Source organism: Somniosus microcephalus, chromosome 4 (genome assembly GCF_052327205.1).
Source record: "Somniosus microcephalus isolate GS21.2 chromosome 4, FLI_Smic_1.0, whole genome shotgun sequence".
Lineage (NCBI taxonomy): Eukaryota > Metazoa > Chordata > Chondrichthyes > Squaliformes > Somniosidae > Somniosus > Somniosus microcephalus.
The window spans coordinates 80,812,286-80,832,294 of NC_140990.1; the positions used below are offsets into that span (position 1 = coordinate 80,812,286).

The following is a 20,009-nucleotide window of genomic DNA, read 5'->3' on the forward strand; positions in this document are numbered from 1 at the left end:
GGGTCGGGCCTGAGTTGAGCGTCACCACCGCCGCCATGTTAGTAAAGGCGGGCGGGGCGGGAGTCAGCGTCTGCGTCATCTTCCGCCCGGAGCGCGACTTGAGTCCGGCCGGGCCTCACGCGGTAGGTTGTGTGGCGGCGTCTCTCTGGTCTTGAAGCCGGCTCGGGCGGGGGGCGGGGCTCGGGAAGGCGGAGCTCGGGAGGGCGCGCGCGCGGGGCTCGGGGCTCGGAGAGCGCAGCGGGAGGGCAGGCCTCCGGAGAGCGGGAGGGCGGGGCTCCGGAGAGCGGGAGGGCGGGGCTCCGGAGGGTGATGCTCGGGAGGGCGGGGCTCGGGCTGAGCCATGTCTGTGCGTGGGCAGCACGGAGCTCGTGGAGCCATCGGATCTGCTAGCTCCCCCCCTCCCTTTCTCCCCCGACACCCCGCCTCCCCTCCCCTCTCCCCCCTTCCTCCCCCCCTCCCCTCCCCCCTCTCCGCCCCTCCCCTCCCCCCTCTCCCCTCCCCCCTCTCCTCCCCTCCTCTCCACCCTCTCCCCCCACACCACCCTCCCTCCCCACAACCCCCCTCCCCTCCCCCATTACCCCCCTCCCCTCCCCCCCATTGCCCCCCTCTCCCCTCCCCCTCCCCTCCCTCCCCTCCCCTCCCCCCTTCCCCCTCCTCCCCCCTCCCCTCCCCCTACCCCCCTCCCCCTCCCCCCGTCGCTCTCTCTCTTCCCCCCAGTTGCTCTCTCTCTTCCCCCCAGTTGCTCTCTCTCTTCCCCCCAGTCGCTCGCTCTCTCTCTTCCCCCCAGTCGCTCGCTCTCTCTCTCTCCCCCCCAGTCGCTCGCTCTCTCTCTCTCCCCCCAGTCACTCGCTCTCTCTCTCTTCCCCCCAGTCGCTCGCTCTCTCTCTCTTCCCCCCAGTCGCTCTCTCTCTCTTCCAACAACAACATTCCCTCAAAAATCCCCTCGGCACCGCCGGGCACTTCAGCTACTTTTATATATAGAGATAGATGATCTGGACGAGGAACTAGATGTAATATCTCCAAGTTTGCAGACGACACAAAGCTGGGTGGGCGTGTGTGATGTAAGGAGGATACCGAGAAACTCCAGTGTGATTTGGACAGGTTGGGTGATTGGGCAGAAGCATGGCAGATGCAATATACCGTGGATAAATGCAAGGTTATCCACTTTGGTGTCAAAAACAGGAAGGCAGATTATTATCTGAATGGCAATAGATTGGGAGAAGGGGAAGTGCAACAAGACCTGGGCGTCCTTGTGCACCAGTCGCTGAAAGTAAGCATGCAGGTGCAGCAGGCAGTTAAGAAGGCAAATGGTATGTTGGCCTTTGTAGCGAGAGGGTTTGAGTACAGGAACAAGGCTGTCTTGCTGCAGTTGTACAGGGCCTTGGTGAGACCACATCTTGAGTATTGTGTGCAGTTTTGGTCGCCTTATCTGAGGAAGGATGTTCTTGCCATGGAAGGAGTGCAGCGAAGATTCACCAGGCTGATACCTGGAATGGCAGGAATGACGTATGAGGAGAGATTGAGTCGATTGGGCTTTTACTCGCTGGAGTTTAGAAGAATGAGTGGGGATCTCATCGAAACTTATAAAATTCTAACAGGACTAGACAGACTAGATGCTGGAAGGATGTTCCCGATGGTCGGGGAGTTCAGAACCAGGGGTCACAGTCTAAGGATAAGGGGTAAGCCATTTAGGACAGAGATGAGGAGGAATTTCTTCACCCAGAGAGTGGTGAACCTGTGGAATTCTCTACCAAAGAAGGCAGTAGAGGCCAATTCATTAAATATATTCAAGAAGGAGTTGGATATATTTCTTAAGGCTAAAGGGATCAAGGGATATGGAGAGAAGGCAGGAACAGGGTACTGAATTTGAATGATCAGCCATGATCTCATTGAATGGCGGAGCAGGCTCGAGGGGCCAAATGGCCTACTCCTGCTCCTATCTTCTATGTTTCTATGTTTCATTTACAGACGCTCCCTGAGATGTCACCATTTCTCCTTCATTTACAGATGCTCCCTGACCAGTCACCATTTCTCCTCCATTTCAGATGCTCCCTGACCAGTCACCACTTCTCCTCCATTTACAGACGCTCCCTGACCAGTCACCATTTCTCCTCCATTTCAGATGCTCCCTGACCAGTCACCACTTCTCCTCCATTTACAGATGCTCCCTGACCAGTCACCATTTCTGCTCCATTTCAGATGCTCCCTGACCAGTCACCATTTCTCCTCCATTTACAGACGCTCCCTGACCAGTCACCATTTCTCCTCCATTTACAGACGCTCCCTGACTTCCTGTCTGTCCCGGAGTTTGGCGCGGGGCCCGTTTGCTGAGCGAATCGGGAGAAACCGGGAAGCGGCGGGCGGATAATGTTGAGTGTTTTAATAATGGGGCCTGGGCCCGCACTCGGGGTGTGAGCAGCCCGCGTCCCCCCGGGGTTCATGAACCCGCTCCCTGAGCTCGGGGTGTGAGCAGCCCGCGTCCCCCCGGGGTTCATGAACCCGCTCCCTGAGCTCGGGGTGTGAGCAGCCCCCGTCCCCCCGGGGTTTATGAACCCGCTCCCTGAGCTCGGGGTGTGAGCAGCCCGCGTCCCCCCGGGGTTCATGAACCCGCTCCCTGAGCTCGGGGTGTGAGCAGCCCCCGTCCCCCCGGGGTTCATGAACCTGCTCCCTGAGCTCGGGGTGTGAGCAGCCCGCGTCCCCCCGGGGTTCATGAACCCGCTCCCTGAGCTCGGGGTGTGAGAAGCCCGCGTCCCCCTGGGGTTCATGAACCCGCTCCCTGAGCCCGGGGTGTGAGCGTCCCGCGTCCCCCCGGGGTTCATGAACCCGCTCCCTGAGCTCGGGGTGTGAGCAGCCCGCGTCCCCCCGGGTTTCATGAACCTGCTCCCTGAGCTCGGGGTGTGAGCGGCCCGCGTCCCCCCGGGGTTCATGAACCCGCTCCCTGAGCTCGGGGTGTGAGCAGCCCGCGTCCCCCTGGGGTTCATGAACCCGCTCCCTGAGCTCGGGGTGTGAGCGGCCCGCGTCCCCCCGGGGTTCATGAACCCGCTCCCTGAGCTCGGGGTGTGAGCGGCCCGCATCCCCCCGGGGTTCATGAACCCGCTCCCTGAGCTCGGGGTGTGAGCGGGGTGTGAGCGGCCCGCGTCCCCCCGGGGTTCATGAACCCGCTCCCTGAGCTCGGGGTGTGAGCGGCCCGCGTCCCCCCGGGGTTCATGAACCCGCTCCCTGAGCTCGGGGTGTGAGCGGCCTGCGTCCCCCCGGGGTTCATGAACCCGCTCCCTGAGCTCTCTCACCTGATGTGTCAGCGGCTGCTGCCAAGGTCTGCGCATGCTCAGGTCACCTTCTGTTGTTCAGGTTTAAAGGTCAAGCCCCGCCCCTCACACACTCCGATTGGTTGGAGGACCCGCCGCCCGCTCGGTCCTCCAGCCCCGCCCCGCTCTTCCTATTGGTCTGGAGCTCCCGTCAATCACCCAGGCAGTGTGAGCTGAACATGCGCAGCCCTTGGCAGCAGCCGCTGGCACATCAGGTGAGAGAGCTCAGGGAGTGGGTTCATGAACCCTGGGGGGACGCGGGCCGCTCACACCCCGAGCTCAGGGAGCGGGTTCATGAACCCCGGGGGGACGCGGGCTGCTCACACCCCGAGCTCAGGGAGCGGGTTCATGAACCCCCAGGGGAACGTGGGCTGCTCACACCCCGAGCTCAGGGAGCGGGTTCATGAACCCCGGGGGGATGTGGGATGCTCACTCCCTGAGTGTGGCCCCAGGCCCCATTATTAAAACACTCAACATTATCCACTTCACAAACACCCGGGGTGGGCCTCAGACCCCGAACAATAGCCTCCGGGCCGGGCGTTTGCCCCAAGCGGGGCAGCAGCTGCAGGGCTTTCTCCCGGTGACAGGCCCGGGGTAACGGCCACCATCTTGAGAGGCTCAGTGGGCAGCAGGGCGCATGCGCGGCCCCCTTGGCCAGGAACCAGGAGGAGAGAATCTTGTCAATTTCTATCCTGGACTCACAGTGATGGCTTTTGTAAACTCCTTTTACAGGCTGTGAGAAGGGCAGCATTTACACACCGCAAACTCAACCAACAACAACTTACTTTTATATAGCACCTTTAAAATATCACCGTAGCGCAGTCAGACAATAATCGACACACATACGTTGTTTGTGGTCCAGTGCACTGACACAAAGTTCCTTCACAACTGTAACAATTTTATTGCGGTTGCTGTGAAGGCTGCGCTCACTCTGCTCGTACACCTGGTCTCCAAAGGAGGCAAAACAGGACTAATGCTGCCGAGCTCAGCTCTTTTTGATCAGAAAATATCAACTGTTTAGCCTCGCCAGGAAATGCACAAAAGAGGCAGCAGTGCTCATTGGCTGCCCAGGAAAGATCTATTAAGAGTCATAACGGCACAGAAGGAGGCCATTCAGCCCATCGAATCCGTGCCTGCTCTCTGTAGAGTAATCCAGTCAGTCCCATTCCCCCGCTCTATCCCCGAAGCCCTGCAAGTTCATTTCCCTCAAGTGCCTATCCAGTCTCCCCTTGATATAACTGAGTGTCTCCGCTTCCTCCACATCCATCGGCTGCGAATTCCAGGTCCTCACCACTCGCTGTGTAAAAAAGTTATTCCTCACATCCCCCCTGTATCTCTTGCCCAAAACCTTAAATCTGTGTTCCCTGGTCCTTGTACCATCAACTATGGGAACAACCTTTCCCCGTCTAGCCTATCCAAACCCATCATAATCTTGTACACCTCTAGCAAATCACCCCTCAACCTCCTTTGCTCTAATGAAAACAAATCCAGCTTCTCCAACCTGTCCTTGTAGCTAAGATCCCCCATCCTCGGAACCATTCTGGTAAATCTCCTCTGCACCCGCTCAAGGGCCTTAACATCCTTCCTAAAGTGTGGTGACCAGAACTGGACGCAAAACTCCAGCTGTGGCCTAACCAGCACTTTACAAAGGTTCAACATAACTTCTCTACTTTTGTACTCAATACCTCTATTTATGAAGCCCAAGATCCCATATGCTTTGCTACCCACTTTCTCAATATGTCCTGCCACCTTCAGGGACCTAATCACATTAACTCCCAGGTCCCTCAGTCCCTGCTCTCTCTTTAAAACTGCCATTAAGTGTATATTGCCTCTCCCTGTTCCTTCTGCCAAAATGCATCACCTCACACTTCTCTGTATTAAATTTCATCTGCCACTTGTCTGCCCATTCTGCTAGCCTTTCTATGTCCTGTTGCAGTCGATTGATGTCATCATCACTGTTTGCCACACCCCCAAGTTTGGTGTCATCGGCAAATTTAGAAATTCTACTCTGTATTCCAATATCCAGGTCATTTATATATATCAAAAAAAGCAGTGGCCCCAGCACTGACCCTTGAGGAACTCCACTGTCTACCATCCTCCTGTCTGAAAAACAGCCATTTACCACAACTCGCTGTTTTCTGTCCTTAAGCCAATTCCTTATCCAAGCTGTCACTGACTCACCTATTCCAAGAGTCTCAATGTTGTAACCAGCCTTCTATGTGGTACTTTCAGACACCTTCTGAAAATCCATGTAGACAACATCCATTGCATTCCCTCATCAATCCTACCTGTTACTTCATCAAAAAATTCAATTAGATTAATCAAACACGATCTTCCTTTTACAAACCTGTGTTGGCTTTCCTTAATTAGCTTAAATCTCTCCAAATGCCCATTCATTTTTACCTTGATTATTGTTTCTAAAACTTTACCCACCACTGATGTTAAACTGACCGGCCTGTAGTTACTAGGATTGTCCTTACACCCTTTCTTGAACAATGGTGTCACATTTGCCACTTTCCAATCCTCAGGCACCTCCCCCACATCTAGGGAAGATTGGAAAATTATGGCAAGCCTGTAAAGCCTGTGGGTTGTTTAGTTAATTAATACACAGACTACCAGAGTAACTTAAAACAGGACTTTACTATTCGAAGGTTAGGGCGAATCTGCCCAATAAATCCTGACACAACACTTATATACTGGTGTTGGTCACCGTCGGTATTACAGTATACAGAAGCCAAACAAAGTAGTGCCACCCTAAAATAGCTCTCTTAAAGGTGAACGGTTACATACAATAGTTCTCTTAAAGGTAGACGGGTACATACACTACAATCCTCCCTTTTTAGCTTACAACATACTTATTCCCCATTAAACATAACATATAATCAACTTCATGTAAAACAATTCACAGATATAGTCTCTGCGGGAAACAGTTCACAGATTCAGTCTCTGCGGGAACAGTTCACAGATTCAGTCTCTGGTCTTGACTCGGTCCGAACAACATCTCTGTGGTGTAGCCGGTTCACATTTCTAGCGTGACTCATCCAATAGTCTTTCCCTTGGCTTAACAGCTTGAACTTCCATCCTGCTGAACCAGCAGTGCTGACTTTTACAAACAGCTGGACTGCCTTGGTAATTTTTCCCACTTTCCAACTGATTTGGCCCCCTTCGTAGGGCCCACGTGCATGATCTGATAGAAGTGATAATGATTTAGATGGTTATCGTCTTCTGCTTCGTCTTTTTCTTTTCTGCTTCTTGGAGACTCTCGGGGCTCCCTTATCCACTGCCAGCTGTAGCGCCACCATCTCCCTATGTTCCTTAGACTTTAAGTGCTTCATCCTGATTTCTGCACTTTGGGAGTTTTCACCACAAGCTGGGCAGACCAAGTCATCGTAATATTCCGTGTCACTCAACAGGTCATGGTAATATTCAGTGTCGTCCTGAGCTAGTCTAGCGAGAGGGCCTGCTACTTCTTCCTTACCCAACTGGACGTTAGCCGACTGTTGTTCCCTCCCTAGACATCTTTCCTGAAGAGACTTCTTCATGCGTTCATATTCATCCCGCTCTTCCTGGGTTTCCTGCCAATCCTTCACTAATGACCTCATTTGTGATTCCAATACTTCCCCTTCCATCGGGGATTGATTGATCGGGCTATTCAATCCTTCTACTGGAGCAGCTGTTTCAACATTCTGTAGTTCACATTGACGTGATTCAGCGTACTTTCGGCAGCCTCGTAAAATCTGTGTTGCAACCTCAACTATTCCCCAAACTTTTGAGAGCTCCGAACCCCTTCCCTTTGAAGATTGAAGCTCGTGTTCAAATGGTTCCCATTGCAGAGTCTTGTCTCTCAGCATATGAAGGAGTTGGCTGACCGTTAACTCTTCCACGGGGACCCTGTGGATCAGAGTCGTCTCCATTTCATCCACCTTTTCCTCCAATGCTTTCACCTTTTTTTCCTCTTGTACTTTGGCTTTAAGCGCTCGGAGAAGTTGCGCCTTGATGCTCTCTAGCTCATGTTCAGGGGCCATTCTTACAGTCTCTGTGTTTCTTACAGTTGCCTTTTCTTTCACTGAAAGGATTCCCAGTTGAATCTGTTCTTCAAGTTGTTGAACCTCGGTCATTGCCGCCTCATATTTGTCTTGGGTTTCCTTCAATATTTTTATGAGTTCTTGGACATCTTGACTTTCATGTTCTGCCATGTCTTTCACCTCTAATTTCTCATCTATGGATGGAACTTCTACCGATGAGTCTGTCTTGGCCTTGAGCTCATCAAGAATTTCCTGCAGCCTTTGGACTTCTTGCTCATGTTCAACCTTTAGTTGCTCATATGCTTCCACTGAAACTAGCTTTTCGGAGGTTGCCGAGTTAACCCCCTCCAGGATTGTAGCCTGGGCCTGTTCATACTGTTCCTTCAACTTCTCAAACTCTGCTTGTAAGGAGTCATAGAGAAGAACTGGAATAAAATCCTGGCTTCCTGAAGATTCCTCTTCATTTGCTTCTTTCTGCAAATATTCTAACTCCTGAACATCATAAGGGAGATGTGATCGGTGATTGGTCACGATGGCTCTATGGTCACTCTCTGCTTGAGCTAGCTGCTTCTGTTGTCTTTCCAGATTCTCCCATTCGGTGTCATAGAACTTTTTCATTGTTTTCATCTCTTGTACGAGACGGTAACTCAATTGTTCTAATTGTTGTCGTAATTTGAAATAAAGTTGAGTCCAAGCTCGGTGTTCTTCCGTCATGGATATGTCCTTAAACTGAACAGACTCAGAATTCTCTGTCAAACTATGTTGTCGTTGTTCGGTGGAGATCTGTTCTGAAACTTTGTTCTTCTCTGGAGCATAAGCCTTTCTGCATGCCTTCGTTTTTCCAACCTTAGTCGGCAAGTCCATTTTAGCCTTGTCTTTCACATTTGGGTTGGTCTTATCGTCATCCGATTCAGAATCTGAGCTGATTGTCTGCACCGAGTCCTCACTCGTTATGGCTTTTAGATAGTGCCATTCCATGTCTATTTTCTTGATCCACTCCCGTCCTAGAAGTGGTGGTCCTCCCTCAGGTAGTACGTATAAGTTCATTCTTGGGTGTTCTTTATCCCTATCTCTCACCTTGACTCTTATCTTTCCCATGGGGTATACTTTATGCCCCGTGTATGTCTGCAATACGAACTTGGTATCTCTTAAGGGTATATGTGAGAATAGCCGGTGGTAATCCCTTCGATTTATGACTGATAGAGCTGATCCAGTGTCCAACTCCATTTTCACTTGGACTCCAGCTATTTTTAGCATGACCCAGATAGTTTGTAGGTCAGCTTTCTTACTCACATTGTGAATTCTCAGACTACCCAGCTCCTGGCCGTTTGGGTCTGAGTCCGAATTCTGTTCGTCTGAACTCTTCTCAGCCACCTTGTGTACCTTGTTGTACTTTTCCTGTGATGGCTTCCTTTGGTTGTTGGTCCTTTGGTTGTTGGTCTTCTTCCCTGACCGGCATACCTTAGCTATGTGACCCAGTTTGCCACATTTCCTACATTCCTGGTTCTTAAACCAGCATTGGTTCTGGTCGTGTGTTGTCTTCCCACAACGATAGCATTTTGTTGTTGTCGAGGTAATTTGATCCACACTGAGTGCCGCTGTCTTTAGCTGCATTTCCGCAGTTCCCTTCGCTGCGGCTTCGTGCGATGCTGCAATAAGGACAGCCCTGTCAAGTGTAAGGTCGTTCTCTTCGAGTAGTCGCTTTTGCATTCCTTCCTTTGCCAATCCGCACATGAACTTGTCTCGCAATGCCTCTGTCAGATTCCCTCCAAACTGGCAGTATTTCGCTAGTCTACGCAGTTCGACCAAGTATTCCGCGTTGCTTTCGTCTTTCCGTTGCGTTCTCGCATAGAATTTGAATAGTTCCGCCAACATCAACGGTGTGGGGTTCAAGTGATCCTTCAGAACAGCCACAATATCATCGAAAGTCTGATCCGCCGGTTTAGCTGGTGATAGTAGATGCTTCAAGAGCCCGTATGTCTTCGCGCCCATCGAGTTTAGCAAGGTTATAGCTTTGTCATCTTCTTCTATTTTATTGGCCTCACAATAGATCTCCATGCTTTCCACATACGTGGCCCAGTCTTCTACCTCGGAATTAAAATCGTTGATGTTACCACGCTTAGGCATCTTCCTCTCTTCCTGATAAACACCACGAATTATTTCTTAAAAAATTTTTTTTTTTTCAAGATGGCGGTTCCCGCGAAAATGGCGGTTTCCCGCGCTTATCTTCTCTCCCCGCCCACTTCAATGGCGGTTTCCCGCTTCTGTCTTCTTCCCCGCCTAATGGCGGCTTCCCGCGTTTCTTCCCTGGCGGGAGGGGTACACTTTCCCCACGGGCGACGGCCGCTGGCTTTCAGGTTCACAGCCTGCGCGTCGGCTTCAGTGCTTTCCCTTTTCTCGGCAGGGCAACTGGCGCTGGGTACACCCCGTTGACGGCGAACAGTTTCAGCCGCTGGGCTGGCTCTCGCTCAGTTCCCCTTGCTCGGGCTCTGTCTCTCTCCCGCTCGCTCGGCTCTACCCGCGCTGGGTACACCCCATTGACGGAGAACAGTTTCAGCCGCTGGACTGGCTCTCGCTCAGTCTCCCTTGGTCGGCTCTGCCTCTCCCGCTCGCTCGGCTCCCAATCGCGCCTCCCAGCCCTCTCGCAGTCCGGTGCTTCCCTCCCCGACTGCGGCTGAGTTTATCTCTTCCCGCGCCTACGTTCCCGGTCGCAGCGCTTCGTGGCTTTGGTCGCTGCCCGGCCTTTTTCGCCGGTCGCGGTCTAGCTGTCTCACGACGCCGTTGCGTCCCCCAGCCTGTCTGTACCACGGCTTCCTTGCTCCACGCTGCCCCAGTCTCAGCGCCTCTGGGCCCGACTTCTGTCCGGCTCCTTTCCCCCTCGACCGTGGTCGAGTGCACCGCCCTTATCCTCCGGTTATTCTTTTTACTTTTCCCTTACTCACAGTCACCGTGGCCGGCTTGCTTCTCGTGCTGATCGGCTCACTCCTCACCGTGGCAGAAGGGACAGTCAGTGCCTGTTGCTGATGGAAGTCTTTGTCTCTGAATTCTTCCTCCTTTCCAGCTCTGCAGACTCGAGTTTCCTCCCAGCAGAATGACGAGGGCGGTTGCCTCTTCTCGACGCTCGTTAACTGCTTCGGAAGTATTGTTGCCGCAGGGTACGATCGGACTCGTCGCCACTGTAAAGTCTGTGGGTTGTTTAGTTAATTAATACACAGACTACCAGAGTAACTTAAAACAGGACTTTACTATTCGAAGGTCAGGGCGAATCTGCCCAATAAATCCTGACACAACACTTATATACTGGTGTGGTCGCCGTTGGTGTTACAGTATACAGAAGCCAAACAAAGTAGTGCCACCCTAAAATAGTTCTCTTAAAGGTGAACGGTTACATACAATAGTTCTCTTAAAGGTAGATGGGTACATACACTACAAAGCCCTTCTGCTATCTCCTCCCCCAATTCCCTTAGCAACCTGGGATGCAAGCCATCTGGGCCAGGCGACTTGTCCACTCTAAGAATACCCAGCCTTTCTAGTACATCCTGTCTATCAATTTTCACCCTTTCCATTCCTTCTACCTTTTCCACTTCTACTGATATTTTGTCAGCATCCACCTCCTTAGTAAACACCGATACAAAGTACTCATTGAATATTCTAGCCTTGCCCTGCGCATCTAAGCATACATCACCTTCTTTGTCTCTAATAGGCCCCACCCAGCCTCTTACTACCCGCTTACTGTTTACATGCCGGTAGAAGATTTTTGGGCTCCCTTTTATGTTAACCGCCATTCTACTCTCATATTCTCTTTGCAAATCTGATTTTCATCTTCACGTCCCCTCTCAACTTATTGTATTTGGTTTAAACTCCTTCACCCAGAGGGTGCTGAGAATGTGGAACTTGCTGCCACAGGGAGTAGTTGAGGTGAAGATCATGGATGCATTTAAGGGGAAGCTGGATAAACACACGGGAGAAAGGAATAGAAGGAGATGCTGATAGGGTGAGATGAAGAGAGATGGGAGGAGGCTCATGTGGAGCATAAACACCGCATGGACCAGTTGGGCCGAATGGCCTGTTTCTGTGCTGTACAATCTGTGTAATTTTATGTAATAAGAGAGGATAGAATGTTCCATAGAAACTGGAATTATCTGTACTGCATTTTTATCCTGAACTTACAGTGATGTCTTTTGTAAACTGCTTTTACAGGGAATATCATCGGCCTTTGAATGTGGAAGGAAAAATGTTTGTCTGTTCTGTCTGTGGGAAAAGATTTCAAACATCAGTGTGACTGGAAAAGCACCGAGACACACACACCCGAGTGAGAGTGTTCCAGTGCACTGACTGTGGAAAGAGCTTTAACCAGTTACACAGCCTGAAAAACATTGCACCGTTCACAGTGGGGAGAAACCGTACACGTGTTCTGTGTGTGGACGAGGCTTCAACTGATCGTCCAACCTGGAGAGACACAAGGACACCTGCACCACGGAGAAACCACGGAAATGTGGGGACTGTGGGAAGGGATTCAATTACCGATCCAAGCTGGAAACTCATCGACGCAGTCACACTGGGGAGAGGCCGTTCACCTGCTCCGTTTGTGGGAAGGGATTCACTAACTCCTCCAGCCTCACTGCACACCAACTTGTTCACTCTAATGAGAGATCGTTTAAATGTTCTGACTGTGAGAAGAGCTTTAAAAGCAGAACGCATCTGATGCAACGCCAACGCACTCACACCAGGGAGAGACCGTTTACCTGCTCCATGTGTAGGAAGGGATTCACTCAGTCATCCACCCTCGCTGTACATCAACTTGTTCACACTGATAAGAGACCATTTAATTGTGCTGACTGTGACCAGAGCTTTAAAAGCAGAAGGGATCTGCTGAAACACCAACGCACTCACACTGGGGAGAGACCGTTCACCTGCTCCACATGTGGGAAGGGATTCACTCGTTCATCCAACCTTCTGACACACCGGCATATTCACACTGGGGAGAGGCCATTTCCCTGCTCCGTGTGTGGGAAGGGATTCATTCAGTCATCTAACCTGCTGAAACACCAGCGAGTTCACAACTGACTGCAGGGGTTCGATGTTTCATGGGACAGTGCAGAAGGAGCTTTACTCTGTATTTAATCCGTGCTGTACCTGCCCTGGGAGTGTTTGATGGGACAATGTAGAGGGAGCTTTACTCTGTATCTAACATGTGCTGTACCTGCCCTGGGAGTGTTTGATGGGACAGTGTAGAGGGAGCTTTACTCTCTACCTAACCTGTGCTGTACCTGCCCTGGGAGTGTTTGATGGGACTGTGTAGAGGGAGCTTTACTCTGTATCTAACCCGTGCTGTACCTGCCCTGGGAGTGTTTGATGGGACAGTGTAGAGGGAGCTTTACTCTGTATCTAACCTGTGCTGTACCTGCCCTGGGATTGTTTGATGGGACAGTGTAGAGGGAGCTTTACTCTGTATATAACCCGTGCTGTACCTGCCCTGGGAGTGTTTGATGGGACAGTGTAGAGGGAGCTTTACTCTGTATCTAACCCGTGCTGTACCTGCCCTGGGAGTGTTTGATGGGACAGTGTAGAGGGAGCTTTACTCTGTATCTAACCCGTGCTGTACCTGCCCTGGGAGTGTTTGATGGGACAGTGTAGAGGGAGCTTTACTCTGTATCTAACATGTGCTGTACCTGCCCTGGGAGTGTTTGATGGGACAGTGTAGAGGGAGCTTTACTCTCTACCTAACCTGTGCTGTACCTGCCCTGGGAGTGTTTGATGGGACTGTGTAGAGGGAGCTTTACTCTGTATCTAACCTGTGCTGTACCTGCCCTGGGAGTGTTTGATGGGACAGTGTAGAGGGAGCTTTACTCTGTATCTAACCTGTGCTGTACCTGCCCTGGGATTGTTTGATGGGACAGTGTAGAGGCAGCTTTACTCTGTATATAACCCGTGCTGTACCTGCCCTGGGAGTGTTTGATGGGACAGTGTAGAGGGAGCTTTACTCTGTATCTAACCCGTGCTGTACCTGCCCTGGGAGTGTTTCATGGGACAGTGTAGAGGGAGCTTTACTCTGTATATAACCCGTGCTGTACCTGTCCTGGGAGTGTTTGATGGGACAGTGTAGAGGGAGCTTTACTCTGTATCTAACCTGTGCTGTACCTGCCCTGGGATTGTTTGATGGGACAGTGTAGAGGCAGCTTTACTCTGTATATAACCCGTGCTGTACCTGCCCTGGGAGTGTTTGATGGGACAGTGTAGAGGGAGCTTTACTCTGTATCTAACCCGTGCTGTACCTGCCCTGGGAGTGTTTCATGGGACAGTGTAGAGGGAGCATTACTCTGTATATAACCCGTGCTGTACCTGTCCTGGGAGTGTTTGATGGGACAGTGTAGAGGGAGCTTTACTCTGTATCTAACCCGTGCTGTACCTGCCCTGGGAGTGTTTGATGGGACAGTGTAGAGGGAGCTTTACTCTGTATATAACCCGCGCTGTTCCTGCCCTGGGAGTGTTTGTTGGGACAGTGTAGAGCGAGCTTTACTCTGTATCTAACCCGTGCTGTACCTGCCCTGGGAGTGTTTGATGGGGCAGTGTAGAGTGAGCTTTACTCAGTATCTAACCCGTGCTGTACCTGCCCTGGGAGTGTTTGATGGGACAGAGTAGAGGGAGCTTTACTCTGTACCTAACCCGTGCTGTACCTGCCCTGGGAGTGTTTGATGGGACAGTGTAGAGGGAGCTTTACTCTGTATCTAACCCGTGCTGTACCTGCCCTGGGAGTGTTTGATGGGACAGTGTAGAGGGAGCTTTACTCTGTATCTAACCCGTGCTGTACCTGCCCTGGGGGTGTTTGATGGGACAGTCTGCTGACACACCAAAGTACTCACACCGGGGAGAGGCCGTTCACTTGCTCCGTGTGTGGGAAAGGATTCAATTTTTTGTCCCACCTACTGAGACACCAGTGAGTTCACACTGATGAGAGGCCTTTTACCTGTTCTGATTGTGGGAACTGCTTTAAAAGCTCCGAGGACCTGGTTAAACACAGTTCAGTTGTTCTCACTGCGGGAAGGTGTTCAGACAGTCACACAACCTCATTGAACACCAATGCAGTCACACCGGGGAGAGGCCGTTCACCTGCACTGTCTGTGGGAAGGGATTCACTCAGTCATCCACCCTTCTGACCCACCAGCGAGTTCACACTGGGGAGAGGTCGTTCACCTGCACTGTTCACCTGCACCGTCTGTGGGAAGGGATTCACTTCTTTTCCCACCCTCACTGCACACCAAATTGTTCACACTGATGAGAGACCTTTTAAATGTTCTGACTGTGAGAAGATCTTTAAAACCACAAGACATCTACTGAGACACCAGCGAGTTCACAGTGGTGAGAGGCCGTTCACATGTCCTGTGTGTGGGAAGGGATTCATTCAGTAATCCAGCCTTCTGACACACCGACGCACTCACACTGTGGAGAGTCTGTTCACCTGCTCCGTGTGTGGGAAGGGATTCACTTATTCATCCCACCTCACTGAACACCAACTTATTCACACTGATAACAGACCTTTTAAATGTTCTGACTGTGAGAAGGGCTTTAAAAGCACAAAGGATTTGCTGACACATCGACGCACTCACACCGGGAAGAGGCCGTTCACCTGCTCTGAGTGTGGAAAGGGATTCACAAAATCATCCCACCTGTTGACACACCAGCGTGTTCACACTGGGGAGAGGCCGTTCACCTGCTCTGTGTGTGGGAAGGGATTCACTCAGTCATCCCACCTGCTGAGACACCAGCAAGTTCACTAGTGACGGCAGGGGTTGGATTCTGCTGCGATTGCTGCTGTTAATCACATCCAGGACTGAACCATGTTCACTCTGCCAGTTGGGGTTTCTTTCTGCTGATGTTAATAACCCCTATAACTGGGCTGGAGTTTAATATTCTGGATATATAGCTGATTGTGTTCTTGGGGCTGCAGTGTCCCTTTAAGATCTGCTGTCCCTTAATTCAGGAATTCCCATCAGAAATTAGTTCACAATAAAATTATGAACTTTTACTTCAATCTTAAATTAATCTTTGGCACAAAATCTACAATTCAGTGTCTGAAAGGTTCCACTGATTAACATCTCCAATTAGAAAGTGCTGATTAATCCTCGCTGACAATTCTTAGTAACTTGCACATTACACACAGTGGCACCTCCATTATCCACCAGAAAGAAGGGGAATGGGAATTGGTGGAGAATCGAGAGTTCCCAAATGTTGCCCCTCCCGTCTGGTACAGCAATCCCCTCGGCTCAGGAATGGAGACAAGTCAAAACCAATTAACGGGCTGAGTTTAATCTTTCTGGGCCTGTGGGGTTGGTTTATATTAGACAGGAGGAGATGGGTGTCAGTGACTGTGGGGCTGGTTTATATTAGACAGGAGGAGATTGGTGTCAGTGACTGTGGGATTGGTTTATATCAGACAGGAGGAGATTGGTGTCAGTGACTGTGGGGTTGATTTATATCAGACAGGAGGAGATTGGTGTTGGTGACTGGAGTTGGTTTATATCAGACAGGAGGAGATTGGTGTCAGTGACTGTGGGGCTGGTTTATATCAGACAGGAGGAGATTGGTGTCAGTGACTGTGGGGTTGGTTTTTATCAGACAGGAGGAGATTGGTGTCAGTGACTGGAGTTGGTTTATATCAGACAGGAGGAGATTGGTGTCAGTGACTGTGGGGCTGGTTTATATCAGACAGGAGGAGATTGGTGTCGGTGACTGTGGGGCTGGTTTATATCAGACAGGAGGAGATTGGTGTCGGTGACTGTGGGGTTGGTTTATATCAGACAGGAGGAGATTGGTGTCAGTGACTGGGGTTGGTTTATATCAGAAAGGAGGAGATTGGTGTTGGTGACTGTGGGGTTGGTTTATATCAGACAGAATATACTAGTCAGAGTTGGAGATATTATATTAAATAATGTGTCAAAGAGTTGATTAGCAGAGCGGGGAATCATCTCCCTTTGATTTCTATTTCTGACGCCAGGCAACAGAAAAAGGTCATTGCAACACGACATAAACAGACTCTTCAGGTGTGAGACATCAGACTTCAGAACAACACGTCTGCCAGTTCTGGCCACAAACCTCAGTACAGTCAACCTTTCAGCAGCTGCAGCCCGGATTAAATAACCAGTAGTTTAACATGTCTAGTAGAGCTTTTGTATTTATATTCAAAATAGAAAAAAAACTGCTCATTGCTGCTCATCAATATCCAAACAATGGGAATGGACACATTTAAATTCCAAGATATTTCACTGTTTTTGAGGATAGGTTTCCCTCCAAGGAGGACACTCGCCCTCTTTACCTGGTTCCCCTCCAAGGAGGACACTCGTCCTCTTTACCTGGTTTCCCTCCAAGGAGGACACTCGCCCTCTTTACCTGGTTCCCCTCCAAGAAGGACACTCGCTCCCTTTACTGGTTCCCCTCCAAGGAGGACACTCGCCCTCTTTACCTGGCTCCCCTCCGAGGAGGACACTCGCCCTCTTTACCTGGTTCCCCTCCAAGGAGGACACTCGCCCTCTTTACCTGGTTCCCCTCCAAGGAGCACACTCGCCCTCTTTACCTGGTTCCCCTCCAAGGAGGACACATGCCCTCTTTACCTGGTTCCCCTCCAAGGAGAACACTCGCCCTCTTTACCTGGTTCCCCTCCAAGGAGGACACATGCCCTCTTTACCTGGTTCCCCTCCAAGGAGGACACTCACCCTCTTTACCTGGTTCCCCTCCAAGGAGGACACTCATCCTCTTTACCTGGTTCCCCTCCAAGGAGGGCACACGTTCTCTTTACCTGGTTCCCCTCCAAGGAGGACACTCATCCTCTTTACCTGGTTCCCCTCCAAGGAGGGCACACGTCCTCTTTACCTGGTTCCCCTCCAAGGAGGGCACACGTTCTCTTTGCCTGGTTCCCCTCCAAGGAGGACACTCGCCTCAGTCCGTCTCCACCACTCGCACTGCACATGCTCAGAGCACAGTCCAGTGATGAGCCGGTGCACGAGGATCGGGTTGTCATTGATAGGGCCCATTCTGCTGCGTCACAAATTCTGGGTAAAGAATTGAAATCCTGAATTGGTGAAGAGAAAATTGATTTTTTTGTCGTCCGATTGAGATTGGGCCATTTTTCACCACGTGTAGGCGTGACTCTAAGTTGCTCCAGTGACACCAGACGGGAGCAAAACCCATTAAGGTAAGTGCCCCAGTGCCCCACAGATATTAAACAAACAATAACCGGTTGCTTGGGATTATAAACAGAGGAATAGAATATAAAAACAAAGAGATGATGCTGGAACTTCATAAATCACAGGTTAGGCCCCAGCTGGAGTGTTGTGGACAATTCTGGGCCCCACACTTGAGGAGAGGTGTAAAGGCCTTAGAAAGGGCCCAGAGGAGGTTTACCAGGATGTTACCCGGGATGAGGGACTTCAGTTATGAGGAGAGGTTGGAAAAGTTCGGACTGTCCTCTTTGGAACAGAGAAGGTTCAGAGGTGATTTAATAGAGGTTTTCAAGATGGTGAGAGATTTTGATAGAATAAATAGGGAAAGAAACATTCTCTCTGGTGAGTGAGAATGGTAGCGTAGTGGTAATGTCACTGGGCTAGTAATCCCAACGTAGACCTGAACTAATGATCCAGAGACATGCGTTCAAATCCCACCACGCCAGCTGGGGAATTTAAATTCAGTTAATTAAATAAATCTGGAATAAAAAGCTAGTATCAATAATGTTAACCATGAAACTATCGAATTGTTGCAAAAACCCATCTGGTTCACTAATGTCCTTTAGGGAAGGAAATCTGCTGTCCTTACCTATATGCGGTTGACTAAAACCGGACGGACCACCCAGCATCGACCTTGGCACCGGCTATGGACATGGCAACGGCATGCCCAGCCCAGTCAACCCTGCAAAGTCCTCCTCACCAACATCTGGGGACTTGTGCCAAAATTGGGAGAGCTGTCCCACAGACTAGTCAAGCAACAACCTGACAGTCATACTCACAGTATCAGCCAAACTCCTCCATCACCATCCCTGGGTATGTGCACTGGCAGGACAGACCCACCAGAGGTGGTGGTATACAGGCAGGAAGGAGTGGCCTTGGGAGTTGTCAACGTTGACTCCGGACCCCATGAAGTCTCATGGTTTCAGGCCAAGCATGGGCAAGGAAACCTACCGCCCTCAGCTGATGAACCATGTTGAACACCACTTGGAAGAATGTACTCTGGGTGTGGGACTTCAATGTCCATCACCAAGAGTGGCTCGGTAGTACCACTACTGGCCGAGTCCTGAAGGACATAACTGCCAGTCTGGTGTTCCTGCCATGGCAGGTGATGAGTGAACCAACACGAGGGGAAAAACCTACTTGACCTCGTCCTCACCAATCTACCTGTCGTAGATGCATCTGCCATTGGTAGCAGTGACCACCGCACAGTCACTGTGGAGATGAAGTCCTGTCTTCTCACTGAGGACACCCTCCTGCATGTTGTGTGGCACTACCACCGTGCTAAATGGGATAGATCTAGCAGCTCAAAACTGGGCATCCATGAGCTGCTGTGGGCCATCAGCAGCAGCAGAATTGTATTCCACCACAATCTGTAACCTCATGGCCAGGCATAACCATCACCAGCAAGCCAGGGGACCAACCCTGGTTCAACAATGAGTGTACAGGAGCAGCACCAGGTGTACCTAAAACTGAGGTGCCAAACTGGGGAAGCTGCAACACAGGATGACATGCATGCTAAAAAGCGGAAGCAGCATGCTATAGACAGGGCTAAGCGATCCCACAATTAACAGATCAGATCAAAGCTCTGCAGTCTTGCCACATCCAGTCGTGAATGGTGGTGGACCATTAAACAACGAACGGGAGGAGGAGGCTCCATGAATATCCCCATCCTCAATGATGGTGGAGCCCAGCACGTGAGTGCAAAAGACAAGGCTGAAGCGTTTGCAACCAACTTCAGCCAGAAGTGCCGAGTGGATGATCCATATCAGCCTACTCCTGAGGTCCCCACCATCACAGAAGCCAGTCTTCAGCCAATTCGATTCACTCCACGTGATACCAAGAAACGGCTGAGCGCACTGGATACAGCAAAGGCTATGGGCCCCGACAACATCCCAGCTATCATGCTGAAGACTTGCACTCCAGAACTAGCCCCACCTCTAGCTAAACTGTTCCAGTACAGCTACAACACTGGCATCTATCCGACAATGTGGAAAACTGCCCAGGTATGTCCTGTCCACAAAAAGCAGAACAAATCCAATCCAGCCAATCAGTCTACTCTCAATCATCAGCAAAGTGATGGAAAGTGTCATCGACAGTGCTATCAAGCGGCACTTGCTCACTGATGCCCAGTTTGGGTTCCGCCAAGACCACTCGGCTCCCAACCTCATTAGAGCCTTGGTCCAAACATGGACAAAGGAGCTGAATTCCAGAGGTGAGGTGAGAGTGACTGCCCTTGACATCAAGGCAGCATTTGACCGAGTCTGGCATCAAGGAGCCCTAGCAAAACTGAAGTCAATGGGAATCAGGGGGAAACCGCTCCACTGGCTGGAGTCATACCTAGCACAAAGCAAGATGGTTGTGGTGGTTGAAGGTCAATCATCACAGCCCCAGGACATAATTTCAGGAGCTCCTTGGGGCAGTGTCCTGGGCCCAACCATCTTCAGCTGCTTCATCAATGGCCT

General features: G+C 50.9%; 1 pseudogene; it reads left to right on the plus strand.

Moving 5' to 3' along the window:
* The first annotated feature begins 340 nt into the window (after positions 1–340).
* Positions 341–15,373, plus strand: LOC147119341 (uncharacterized; annotated as a pseudogene).
* The last annotated feature ends 4,636 nt before the right edge of the window (positions 15,374–20,009 follow it).